The sequence below is a fragment of the Prionailurus bengalensis genome, chromosome D3 (genome assembly GCF_016509475.1).
Source record: "Prionailurus bengalensis isolate Pbe53 chromosome D3, Fcat_Pben_1.1_paternal_pri, whole genome shotgun sequence".
NCBI lineage: Eukaryota > Metazoa > Chordata > Mammalia > Carnivora > Felidae > Prionailurus > Prionailurus bengalensis.
In genome coordinates, this window is record NC_057356.1 from 82413128 (window position 1) to 82426920 (window position 13793).

Below are 13793 nucleotides of genomic sequence, written 5' to 3' on the forward strand. Positions count from 1 at the left end.
CCAAATGATCAACCATGGATGCCAGCTTGACTGGGATGAGAATTACAAGCATATGTACAGTACCTCGGGTTATTATTGTCAGAACACTACAAAATATGTTTGTGACTCTTGTATATAATTACACCCTGGACTCATTATAGCTAGTAATAACGCAGCCTTTTATTCAAGTCAGGATTACTCTGGACCCAGTGTAAATGTTGCTCAGCTATATTAAGTCATTCAGAACATAGATGACACTGCTGAAGGTTGTTTGGGAACAATCACAACTAAATTGGCAGATTCAATAGCACAGGAGAGCTGAATCCAAATGCTGGGTTGAGAAAGGAAAATGCACAAAGTGGCTTTACCTGGTCAGTGACAAGACTCATCACAGTGTATTCCCAGTTTTCTTTCTACAGATAGAGACAGTTCCTGTGCAGCTGATGTCTAATGTGTCGATGTTATTTATCACAATAATATGATGTAGCAAACATTTGGTTTTAACAGTGATCTGGGAAGAATAACGAGCAACAACTCACACCATCTAGGTTTTGAATGAGTTTACTATCGCTGAGTTTGGTAGGATAGGATGCAATACTGAAATTCTTTTCTCTATTATTTTAATCATCTACAGTTGGCAATCTCAAAGTAATAGAGAATGCTAAATTACTGACTCTCTTGATGAGTTAGAATGTCCTACAACCCAATCTCCATTACGATCTAAAATTTGTTCTCGCTCTGCTTTAGCTCACCTCTTCTCATGACTGGCTTATCTCTGTTCAAACAACACCTCCTCCAGGCCCCAAGTACACCATATTGTTTATACTTCTTATGCCATTTATCTATCTATCTATCTATCTATCATCTATCCATCATTTATCTATCATCTATTTTTATCTGTCATCACCTATGACATTTATCTATTTATTTAAATACTAATTTGTTCAATCTTTCCACAATATAATGTGTGGTTCCTTACATAAAGGCAGGGATCCTTTTGTCTTGATTACAATTATATTCCCAAGTCCTAGCATGGGACCAGACATACTGAGTACTCAAAAAATATATTGTTAAATGAATAAATGCTTGAATAGAATACAAACCATTTGAAGAAAATTGTTTGATCCTAAAGAGTTGGATTGATCTTATTGTTGTTATGGTGATAGATAGTGTATTAATGATACCTATTAACTTAGCTCGAAGTAAGTCCTATATCATTGGATTTACAGATTGAAAATTTGGGCATTTTACAAAACTGAATATTATTGCTGTATTCAAGATTAATTTATTGCTTTGAACCAGACAGGGACATTTAGAAAAATTGTCCTGATTTACCTTTAATTTTACCCTTATAATTGAAGGAAGGTTTCCTGGCTTCTTTTTCTTACCTGAAAAAAAAAATGAGGGTGGGGTAAATATGATACTAGTTCAGCTTCCTTATCAACTTCCTCATAATACTTAATTTTATCCTAAAGTCTGTAATACTGATTTCTCCTAATCTTCATATCCAGAACCCCAGGAGATAATCCATTCGATGGATCACCTTTGATTGTTCTTGGATCTGATTGTTAGATAAATGATGATGACATTAATGTTTTAAATAAAATATTCTTGGAGCGCCTGGGTGGCGTAGTCGGTTAAGCGTCCGACTTCAGCCAGGTCACGATCTCGCGGTCCGTGAGTTCGAGCCCCGCGTCGGGCTCTGGGCTGATGGCTCAGAGCCTGGAGCCTGTTTCCGATTCTGTGTCTCCCTCTCTCTGCCCCTCCCCCGTTCATGCTCTGTCTCTCTCTGTCCCAAAAATAAATAAAAAACGTGGAAAAAAAATAAAAATAAATAAATAAATAAAATATTCTTCTTTAAAACATCAGGTATCTCTTAACATTTTTGTAGGTCATCTCTCATAGTATGATTACAATTGTTTTAGTTATTCTCAAAAATCCTACTTTAGGGGCGCCTGGGTGGCGCAGTCGGTTAAGCGTCCGACTTCAGCCAGGTCATGATCTCGCGGTCCGTGAGTTCGAGCCCCACGTCGGGCTCTGGGCCGATGGCTCAGAGCCTGGAGCCTGTTTCTGATTCTGTGTCTCCCTCTCTCTCTGCCCCTCCCCCGTTCATGCTCTGTCTCTCTCTGTCCCAAAAATAAATAAACGTTGAAAAAAAAAATCCTACTTTATAAAACAAATTACACAATCTCAGACAAATAGAGTTGAAAGATGGGGCGCCTGGGTGGCGCAGTCGGTTAAGCGTCCAACTTCAGCCAGGTCACGATCTCGCGGTCCGGGAGTTCGAGCCCCGCGTCGGGCTCTGGGCTGATGGTTCAGAGCCTGGAGCCTGTTTCAGATTCTGTGTCTCCCTCTCTCTCTGCCCCTCCCCCGTTCATGCTCTGTCTCTCTCTGTCCCAAAAATAAATAAACGTTGAAAAAAAAAATTAAAAAAAAGAAAGAGATCCTAGCCACCTGGACTGCTTTTCAGATGAGAAAATGAGAAATGCTTTTCAGTGTTATTTAATAAATTACTCCAAGTCACAGAGATGGCTGGTGGGGAACTCAGGGTGAATATTCCAGGGCATTATGTTCTTTCCATTAAAATAGTATGCTGGTTTTAAATTATTACTTTAAAAAATACATCTTCTGTAGAGTATTATCTATTCTATTAAGATACAGAGAAGTACACAAACAGGGTAAAATATTATAGCATTTCTGCAAAAGTATCTTCCTCCTTTGAGTTTTATGACTTTGTATATGATACTTGGATTACCTGCCCCATCATGTGCATTCAGACGTCTTTATTAATCCTGGAAAACCCTGTTCAATCAGGGCCATTGTGGGAGGTTCATTGAACATCCTTCCTCCATCCAAAAAGAGTTACAACCCTTTAGAACGAATTTGTGTATACCTCCCACATACTACAACTGCAGGGAGTATTACTTGTAATTTAGTATACACAATGGTCCAAACATTTTCAAATATATTAATTGATATTTATGCAGCAGAAGCAGTAACTGGTACCGTATTATATCTCCACTTAGTGCCCAGAAAAATTGCAGAAAATTACAAAAATTTCATAAGAGGAATGCATGGTTTGTGGGAGAGATCTAGTCCTGTCTCCCTCTAATCATAAATGTATTCAGTACAGTTAGTTTTTGCCTGAGCTTGAATAGAAACTTAGTTGAGTTCCATGAGTCCGCTGTTTAATATTTTGTAATAAAACATTATACGGCCATTTTAAGTCACAGAACAGAGCCTGAATTCAGTAATTTTAGTGCTTAATAATGATACAAACTCCAAAGCCATTTTAAACTTAAGGCTTTACCTATTCTCTCAGCTGCACCTGCCTTCAAAACGTCAGCTTTTAAAAATTGAGGTGTGGTCAGCATGTTATCTTCTCTTTCTGAGCTTCAATTTTCCCCTCTGTATCTTGACAGTCCCCAAATTTCCAGGGATTGGAGCGAGTGGGTTGGAGAAGAGGGAGGGTTTTTCTCGAAAAGCCCTGACTTGGGAAGATGGCACTGATTTGCTGCATACCTTGGAAATAAAAGTTCAAAGTTGAATCTTCCTCTAGTGGTCATGTTTGCGGGTGGCTTGGAGTCTACTAAGTTGCTGGGAAACTCTCCTCTGGATATACTTCCATCAACAACTGCAGAGAAATCCTCCTGGGGGACACAGAGACACAGAGACCCAGAGAGGCAGTGATAAACGTGTCTCAACCAAGGGAAAAAGGAATGGGGGGATTTTATTCATATGCCATTTTTGGTTGAAACTTGCTCTTAGGAGAACGTGTAGAAAGACCTAGAGCAAGTTCCTGTGATCAGAAGTATGTCTTCATCCAACACATAATAGCTGCTCCCACTAAACAGCCTTTAGCTCATGAAAGGTATGGGTGTGGTCCCCAGAGCCTCATCTGCTGCGCACACCCTGTTCCATGAAAGTTACTATGGGGAGAAGGGACATTGGATTCTCTGAGTTCCCTTTCTATCAATGACAGATGACCAAGCTATTAGAGAAAACTGATAACAGAAAATATATATAAATATGTTACCATAGGACCAAGTATGTCCTTATGTATGCTTCTAGCACGTTTTTCTCAAGTACGGTATTTTTATATTACAGTGAGAAAATTGTTTTAATGATATTAAGCTAAAGTGTAGAGATGTAATCTTTCTGAGTTCCCTGGCTTCATATTATTCATTTAGTAGTTTCTCAAACATGGATAGCTGAAGGTTTATCAATTTTGTTGGTAACATCAGTGGTCAGGGGGAACTTAAAAGCAGACAAATGTGAATTGTCATAAAATTTGCTGGTCATGGATTATTAACCTTGAAAATAATTAACTAGATTTTTAAAATAATTTTTTGTTTATAATTTGAAAATAAGATAATAAATAATAATACAAATAATAAGATTTTTGTTTATAATTTGAAAAAAAAAAGTTAGGTCTTGTCTCCGTTCTGAAGTTTGTGTCAATGTCATATAAAATTCATCTCAAATGTTACCTACTTAAGAAAGCTATTTCTTACTATGGACCCGAATAGGATTAACATCTCACCACCTTGCACTAATTCTGCACCCTCTCCATACTTCAAGACTATCATTATATGTTTTTATGATTTCTTATTTAAATCCAGTTTCCTCTGTTAAAGCCGTGACTGCATATTGACTCCGTATTTCCAATGTCTATCTCAGATGTTGAGACATGTTTTGCTTAAGCAGATTACAATTCAAAGACAACCAATAAGAAACTAAAATAGACACACACGAGTATATATAGAAAATAGATTACCCTGGTACCAAAGAAAAGTAAACAATGTCCACAGATATTATATAAATATAAAAGGTCAGTTTTTAATTTTATTTTGGGTCCCAGTCATGCGAGCAATTATTAAAAATGTGGCTGTGTAGTTCTAGAACAATAGTAATGCCAATCCTTTCACTTTTAAAGGCCAAATAATAAAGAACAAGTGGAAAAATAGAAATCACCTTTGGAAAAAAGAAACACACAGATGACAAGGTACGGTTTTTCAATAAGGAGCTGTTTTGTTCCTTAGATGAACATAAGACAAAAAACAGACTTGCATTCTTATAGCTATATCTGGTTAATGGAACATCTCACTGGATAAAATGTTTTTGACAGTCAATGTAAGACTCTGTTTATAAATCAATACTTTTCCTTAATTTTGTAATTTCCCATTTTATTCCCCGTAGATAAATAAATATTTGACTTCTCAGCATCAAATATTTTCTCTTTTGAATGCCCTTTGCTATCAAAGTTCATTACGTAGTTACCAAATAATTTTGTCACCTGAGCATTCTCCTTTGAGTAGTTTCAAGTGGGAAAATATTGCATTGATTCCAGCATTTATTTTATATAAAAATTGCAAATCACAACATAATGCATCTGGCCAGAAAGCGTCCCTAAGGAAATAAAGGAAAATAGCAATTGTTTCAAAAGAATCCTCAAGGCTTGACCAGATGCCATTTGAGAGATGAAGAGGTCCATATATTTGACCAAATAGTAAATAAAGTTTGCAACTCTTTGGCACATTATGCTTTATGTATATTTATTTAAATAAAGCTAATATTTATGCTCATATGAAAAGAGTGATGCTCCATATCAGCAATATTTCGGAATAGTTGAGTTGATCCAAAAATCAAAGCCTGCTCTCTGTAATTGAGGAAACAAATACTTAAAAGTCTCCATTTGCATCTGTACACTTTCAAGTTTCATTAAAAGCATTCCTATGGTTAATAAATTGTTTAAATAGATCAAGGGCAGACAGTCCCCCAAATGGCAACACATATTTCTAAAAATGACGTAGAAATGCATTTGTCTCATATTTCGAAAAATGGCAACTCGTAGTTCACATAATCTTTTTTTTTTCCTGTAGCTCACTTTAAATACTGTTGACTGTCTCAAAAAAAATGTACTCACTCACTAGTTCACCCATTCACTGGAACATTTATTTAGTCTTTCATTGTTTTGCCCAAATGTACATTATGATGAAAGGTATCGAATGTCTTGCTGAAGTCTGAATGCTACATGTGGGCTAATTTTACCAGCTGCCAATCATAAATCCGCTGACAAAGCTATTTTGGCTTCTAGTGAGCATGAATTTCTTTTCTAAGTCATTCAGAAGGCATCCAGCTATTATATTACTTGGTTCTAGGATCTTCTCTCTTGTTATCACTGGGTGAGTTGATCTCCTTTGACTTTTTGTGAACTTCTCTGCTTTTGGTACCTCTGTGTTCCATGAGGTTCTTCAGAAAAGAAAGCTAGATTGGCGTTGTAGTAGATTTCTCAAAGTCTTGAAAATATAATAATTGTTTGTATGTATGCAGACTGATCTTGCTCATTTTGACATTTCAAATAAGCCCTATTTAGGCTCTTTGGTATCTTAAAACATGTAGCTGTGCTGGATTACTTTTTTATGTATTAGAAAATAATAGAGAAATAGAGAAATAAATTTTATTTATTATAAAATAATAGAGGGGCGCCTGGGTGGCGCAGTCGGTTAAGCGTCCGACTTCAGCCAGGTCACGATCTCGCGGTCCGTGGGTTCGAGCCCCGCGTCGGGCTCTGGGCTGATGGCTCAGAGCCTGGAGCCTGTTTCCGATTCTGTGTCTCCCTCTCTCTCTGCCCCTCCCCCGTTCATGGTCTGTCTCTGTCCCAAAAATAAATAAACATTGAAAAAAAAATTAAAAAAAATAAAAATAAAATAAAAAAATAAAATAATAGAGAAAACACGTTCTTTTGACCTTCCGCACTGTCACATGGATGCTCTGTGCTCTATGCAGAGGCCAAGTTCTTCCACAGAGATTATTCTAATGTCATTATCTAGAAGGAGAGACACAGGAACGCCATTAGGCACATACATGGCTTTAAGAAGACATATGCCTGAGACTATTATTTCCAACTTGCTGACATACTGAAGTTTGGTTAACCTTCACCAGGAGGCAGGAGTGCTCGATTTGGTGGTTCATATTTATACAGATCTTTTTCAATATATGGTGGGGTTACATCTCATCAAACCCTTTGTGAGTTGAAAGTATTATCAGAGCTTGGCCTAGCCTTTCTTAATTGTGCTCAGAACACTTTCAGTAGGCTGCAGTTGGGCGAAATCATAGAACACAAAACCTATTTGTTAATCGAGTGTTGACTATCTTGTCTAATGTATTGATTACCACACTGAAAGGGAATGAGAGAATGGTGTGGACACGGATGGTTGTCAGTGTGTTGGTGGTTGACCCTCACTGGTCCCTGGCTGACTGGGAACCAAGGTGCTGCCCTCCCACCCCCCAGCATCACGGAAGAGGGCCACGCCACTTATCACTGGCCCGGGGAGGGATCTACATTCAAAATGCCAAGTACAATTTCTACTAAATGTGTATCACTTTCACACCATCACGAAGTTGAAAAATCCTGTCAAACTATCACAAATGGGGACTGTCTGTAATGAACTATAATAAATATTAGCATATTTTACCTTCCATCCTGTTCTCCCCAAATCAGGCATCTTTTTTTAAATTTACTAAAAATATTTTTTTTACTTTTATTCTTTTCATTTTTTGATATTTAAATTTTTTGAGAGCAAGACAGAAACAGAGCACAAGCAGGGCAGGGGCACAGAGAGAGACACACACACAGAATCCGAAGCAGGCTCCAGGCTCTGAGCTGTCAGCACAGAGCCCAACCCAGGGCTCGAAGCCACAAACCAAGAGATCATGACCTGAGTGGAAGTCGGATACTTAGCTGACTAAGCCACCCAGGTGCCCCAGGCATCTGTAATAGTAGTTCTCTGTGGATACATTTTAGAAAGTAGAAACAATAGTCTTATTTTGCGTTATATAATTACCAGAAAAAAAAATAAGCTGATTAGAGGGTAGATCTAAAAAGAATCTGAGTGACCACGTAGGTGGAGCTCCTTGTTTTTCCAGAGAAGATCCAGAATGATTAGAGTGCATTATCCGATGGCAAAGTTCTAGGATTCTGCAACTGTCAAATCAATATTTTACACAACAACTCCCAGTGTTGGGCATGGATCACGTCCTGTGTAGGTCTCAGGTTGGAAGGGAAAGTGGAAGTCTCTGGGTACTCAGCTATCTTTTAATATGGAGAATTGTGGAACACCTGGGTGACTCAGTCAGTTAAGAGTCTGACTCTTGACTTTGGACGAGGTCATGATCTCACAGCGTGTGAGGTGCAGGTGGTTCATGAGATCAAGTCCCATGTTAGGCTGTGAAAACAGCACAGACACTGCATGGGATTCTCTCTCTCCCCTCTCTCCCTGCCCCTCCCTGGCTCATGTGCACGTGCTCGTTTTCTCTCTCTCAAAATAAGTAAATACACATTAAAAAAATAGAATGGAAAATTAGGAAACAGGGCTGGCTCTTTCAGACACTCAAACTCCTCATTTAAGTCTTAAAAATTTATAGCTATCTAATGGTTAAAAAACACCGTATTTAAAAATCTAGGGGCACCTGGGTGGCTCCGTTGGTTAAGCGTCTGACTTTGGCTCAAGTCATGATCTCACAGTTCATGGGTTCCAGCCCCACATCGTGCTCTGTGCTGATAGCTCAGAGCCTGGAGTCAGCTCTGGATTTGGTGTGTGTCTGTCTCTTTCGGTGCCCCTCCCCTGCTCATGCTCTGTCTCTCTCTCTCTTTCTCAAAAATAAACATTAAAAAAAAAATCGAATCATGTATTCTATTACATTATTTGTTTTGATAAATTTTCACTGGGTCATATTTTCTGTCATAGTTAATTCATTACTAATACTTGGAAAAAATAGAATAAAGAAGATATCAAGCTATGAACTAGTGTCTATAACATTTGTCTATCCCAGACCTCTTCCCCAGGTTCTAAGCTTTACATTTAACTTGCCAATGGCCATTTCCACCTGTATGACCCACACTTTCTACAATTTCAACATGTCCAAAATTAAAGTGACTATCTTCTGTCAGGAAATGTTGCCTTTTATGATCATGTCACAAATTTTATCATCATCAACCTTGACCCTGAAATAGTTTTTATCAGTTTCACATACCTAATAAAATAGCTTTTGCTATCAGTTCTATTTCCTTTTGTCTCTGTCCCTTCTCTTCCCCATGCCACTTCCTTTGATCCGATTCTTAATATTTTCACCAAGATTGTTGCAAGAACTCCTAATTGTCCCTTTGTCTCCATCCTGGACAGCTTCAATTCATTCTTCACAATGTAATACACATGTTTTATGTAAAGGACAAAAGTGATTATTTAGTTCCATTGTTTGGAATATTTCAATGACTTTTAAGAACCTTTATTTAAAAGGCGAATATCTTTCATAGGGTAGGTGAGCTGTGATCTGGCTCTTACTTTCCTGTAGAGTTTTCACACCCTCCACATTCTAGATCGTCATCATATTCTAGTCAATGAAACACTGTAGTATATGAGATCCTCAAAGAACCTTCTCCCTTTTTCCATAAAAGCTATTTTTCTATCAGCGTTTTAACTTTCTGTCAATCTCTATTTTTCAAATGCTTCATTTTGTCTTATTCGTCTGTTCTTGAAAACACTTAGTACATAATTCTCTCAGTGCATGTTTCACACTTCATTGAAATTATTTGCTTAGCTATTTATCTTCCTCAGAAGGCTGTGGGCTTCCCCATCAGTCTCTTGAACTTAAAGGTTATGTAATCCCATTGACTGGCAGTTGCCTTACTTAGAGTGGACCTTCCATGGATGCCTGCCCACTTCAAGTGATTTTCTGTCATCTTCCAGATATTTTTGGATGCATTTTGGAATCTTTAGTATGTCAAGGAAGTCTATCATCACCAGTCATAGAGGTCCTTTAAAGGTGTCACCTTTAAAGGTGTTAATGACATCTCCTATAAAATTTGTCATTACACACACACATGAAAAGAAATCAAACTCAGTAACTGGAAGCAAGTATTTTAATCTCCCTTTTATTTTGATCTCCAGTGTTAAGTCATAGCTGTACTTGCTTCAAATAGAAATTGTGTACCGGACCTAGAGGTCAGGGGAAACAACAACAACAACAACTTTATGTAGATAATTGTAAACCAAAACTCTTTCTTCAAAGTTATCCCATAGTTTCCCCTCATATTCTTTTTTTGTCTTGAGCATTTTACACTCTTTCTACAAACTTAAGGAAAGATCAACATTTTGCTATGACACTCTCCTTTTTGTCCCTTGGTGAATAATTAAAACTTGCCCTTAGCCATGGCAGCTTGTGTTTGAAATCAGTTCTACGGAATAAAAAAAAAAATTGTCACATAAGACATGCTACTGATTTAAAGACCTCCAAGCAACACTCCAAAATGACCATGAGTGGTTTCCTAAGGTCAGCAGATGACAGGCATCCCTAAGGACTGGTGTTAGAATAAGGTCCTAGCTTGGTATCAGAAAGAAGAATACAGTGCTGCTACTCTCCAGAGCTGAGCTGCCATCAAAGTCAAGTTGTCATAATTTTTTGTGATTATCAGATGCTCCATGGCACTTTCTAAAGTAAACTGTAATCCCTGGTTCTTTATTTTATTTTATTTTTTTGTAATCCCTGATTTTTGATGGGCATCGTTTGTGACTCACTATTTTCCAGGTTGTTTCCATTGTATGCAAATTCTTCCATTATACATTTAAAAAGGCCCTTAGGTCTATCTTTGAGTGAACCTTCAAAAAAAAAAAAAGTCCATGCATGAATCTGCCCAAAGAGAATAGTAGTACACACACTTGAACATCCAGATCGGCCCTTTCGGCAGTCTCTAAGGTAATGAAGACTATGTTCTTAAAAAAAAAAAAATAACAGGGGCGCCTGGGTGGCTCCGTCGGTTAAGCGTCCGACTTCGGCTCAGGTCATGATCTCAAGGTCTGTGAGTCCGAGCCCTGCGTTGGGCTCTGTGCTGACACCTCAGAGCCCGCTTCAGATTCTGTGTTTTCCTCTCTGCCCCTCCCCTGTTCATGCTCTGTCTCTGTCTCAAAAATAAATAAACATTAAAAAAATTAATCTAAGAAAACATAACCAAGTACAGTCAAAGGTGGACACATTACATTGAGATTACAGGTATTAGAGCTAAAGAGAGTTTTCACATTTACAAAAATTGATGTGTTTCTGTGGCTGTATTTACATTTAAATAAAAAGTATATTTTATTTCCTATTCCTTTTTTCCTATAATCAAGAATTAGCAGCATACAGAAAAATACATTAAAACAAAGTACACATACATACATAATATATACATAGACACACACAGATATACACATGTTTAATAAGAATATATTATAAAATTAATCATGGGTTTAAAGAAGAAAGAATGAAGATGTTAGAAACTTACAAAGATAAAATTCTCAAAACTCTACTGTTCCAAAACGGTTGCAAATATTTTCTTTCAAAAACCTGTAGTTTATCCTTTTTGATCTTCTATTCTGTTGATCTTTTTGTTTGTTTATTTATTTATTTATTTATTTATTTTTAATGCTTATTTTATTTTTGAGAAAGAGACACAGAGCGTGAGCAGAGGAGGGGCAGAGAGAGAGCGAGACACAGAATCCAAAGCAGGCTCCAGGCTCTGAGCTCTCAGCACAGAGTCTGACGCTGGGCTTGAACTCACAGACCTCGAGATCATGACCTGAGCCGAAGTCGGTCGCTTAACCAACTGAGCCACCCAGGCTCCCTGATCTTCTTCTTTTCATTATAGGTATATTAGATAATTGATATTAAATGTATACACATTTTCATATTATTAATTTTCATACATTATTGAAAAATATTAATTTACCATTTTGTATTGTATCATTCTACATAATAAACTATAATTTATTTAGTGTAGTAAGAATATTGTTTATTTTATAAAAAATCCTGTATGATCATTGTTATATATTAATTTTGACATGAAAATTTACCTAAAATTTCTCTAAGCCATGGATCACTGGGTCAATGAAACCTGAAATTTTTAAGATTCGTCAGACATAAGAAAGACTATTTTTCTAAGGAAGGTGTGTTATCATAGTTGTCTTCCATTTATAAGCATGCATTTAGCATGATACTTTTAGCTTGGTGTTTTAAGCAAAATCTTTTTAGTTTCTGTATCCATTTTTGTCTATTTAAGTTTTTAAATTGATCTTTTATTAATGATTTAATGAATATTTTTTATTGCTGGTAACATGTAGTAGTTTTGAAATACTCATAAGCTATATCCATTTCTCACTTTGCAAAATGTCTTCACTGACATGCTTTGCGTCTATTGGATTTTTAATATTTTCTGAGTTCCGAGTTCCATTCCGAATAAAGAAAGGTATTAATCCATGATTTCTTCCAGTATTTAATGGCTTTATTTTCACACTTAAACTGTTTCCGTTCATATATTATTTATATCAATAATGTGAGTTGAAAAGCAATTTTTTCCCTGTAGCTTAATTTTCACGGAATAATTTACTTTTATAAAATCCACTATATATGTAGTCTATTTCTGGCCTTTCAATTCTTTTTCAGAATCATTACCTAGTGATAATATTATTATTGGCTTAATACTTTTTTATAAAATCTGCTAGGGTACTTGTGCACATTGTTACCTTAATAGGATATTTCCAAAACCTAAAATATAATTTGTCAAGAATTAACATCAGGCTGGTGACCACTCTTTTTATTCAAGCACTGACAGTGCCTCTCACTGTATTTAGTTCTACTACGAAGTCACGTATCACATGGTAATTTCTTGGTTTACTACGCTGGTCCTGTATTTGTCTTGAAGAATATTCTTCAAGTTCCATATCAAGTTGCTATTATGGTAGGAGATTGCATTAATTGTAAAAGAGAGAGACGGCAAAAGACAGAGGGAGAGAAAGAAACTGACTCTGAGTCTTTTAAAGGCATTCATTAAAAGGCATTCATTGACATGATTATAAATTCACAGAATTTTCTGGAATGTTGGCGGACTGGGCTGGGATAATAGAAGCAGGAGCTGTTAAGAATCAGTCCTGACTGGAGGCAAAGCAACATCACAGAAACAGTCTTGATCACAGGTAGCCACTGTCATTAATATTGGGATGCCTTAGGTGGCACTGTTACTGCCACAGGCAAAGGTGTGTGACATTGGGGATGCCTACTGAGTACACCTGAGTCACAGCTGCAGGGTGAGCTGCCTATTTGTTTCCAACACTGAGAGGTATCTCTCACAAAGATCCTGGTAGAAGGGAATTGCAAATATAAAAAGGGAGTTCAGATGCAAAATTTTTACCTTACCTACTCGGATTGTCTTGAATCAGTTTTCTATTTTGAGATGTAGAATTGTAGGATTTTTATTTGTGTCACTTCTAGTCTCCTCGTGATCGGTCACTTGAATCTGCTGGTGGGCCAATCTCTTTTGATTAACCTTCAGTCTTTGTTGCCTAATACCTTTATAACTACTTGCATCTGCCAATTAAGTGCTGCTTCTTGGCCTTTGTCACTCTAGAACTACCGTATCGTCAACGAAATCCATGAATATATCACTAAACTCTTCCCCTGATATGTCAGTTATGTATTCAGACATAACAACTTACTTAAAATTTAGTGACTGGCCATAGGTGATAATTCAGTAAGTACCTTTAACACTGTAATTAATAGGTACAGGATTATCCGTGCTCCATTCTCTAATACTAAACAGGTTTCATTGCACGTAAAGATAAGTATGTTTGATAACCAAATTTCCATGTTTCCATTTCTTTGAGTGTTGTCTATACTTTTGGCCAAAAATTCCATCTTTGTCAGCATTTTGGGGGGAAGGTTGTAGGACCCACTGCAGTCAGAGTGGGGATTGCATGACCCATAACCTCACTGAAGGTCCTAGA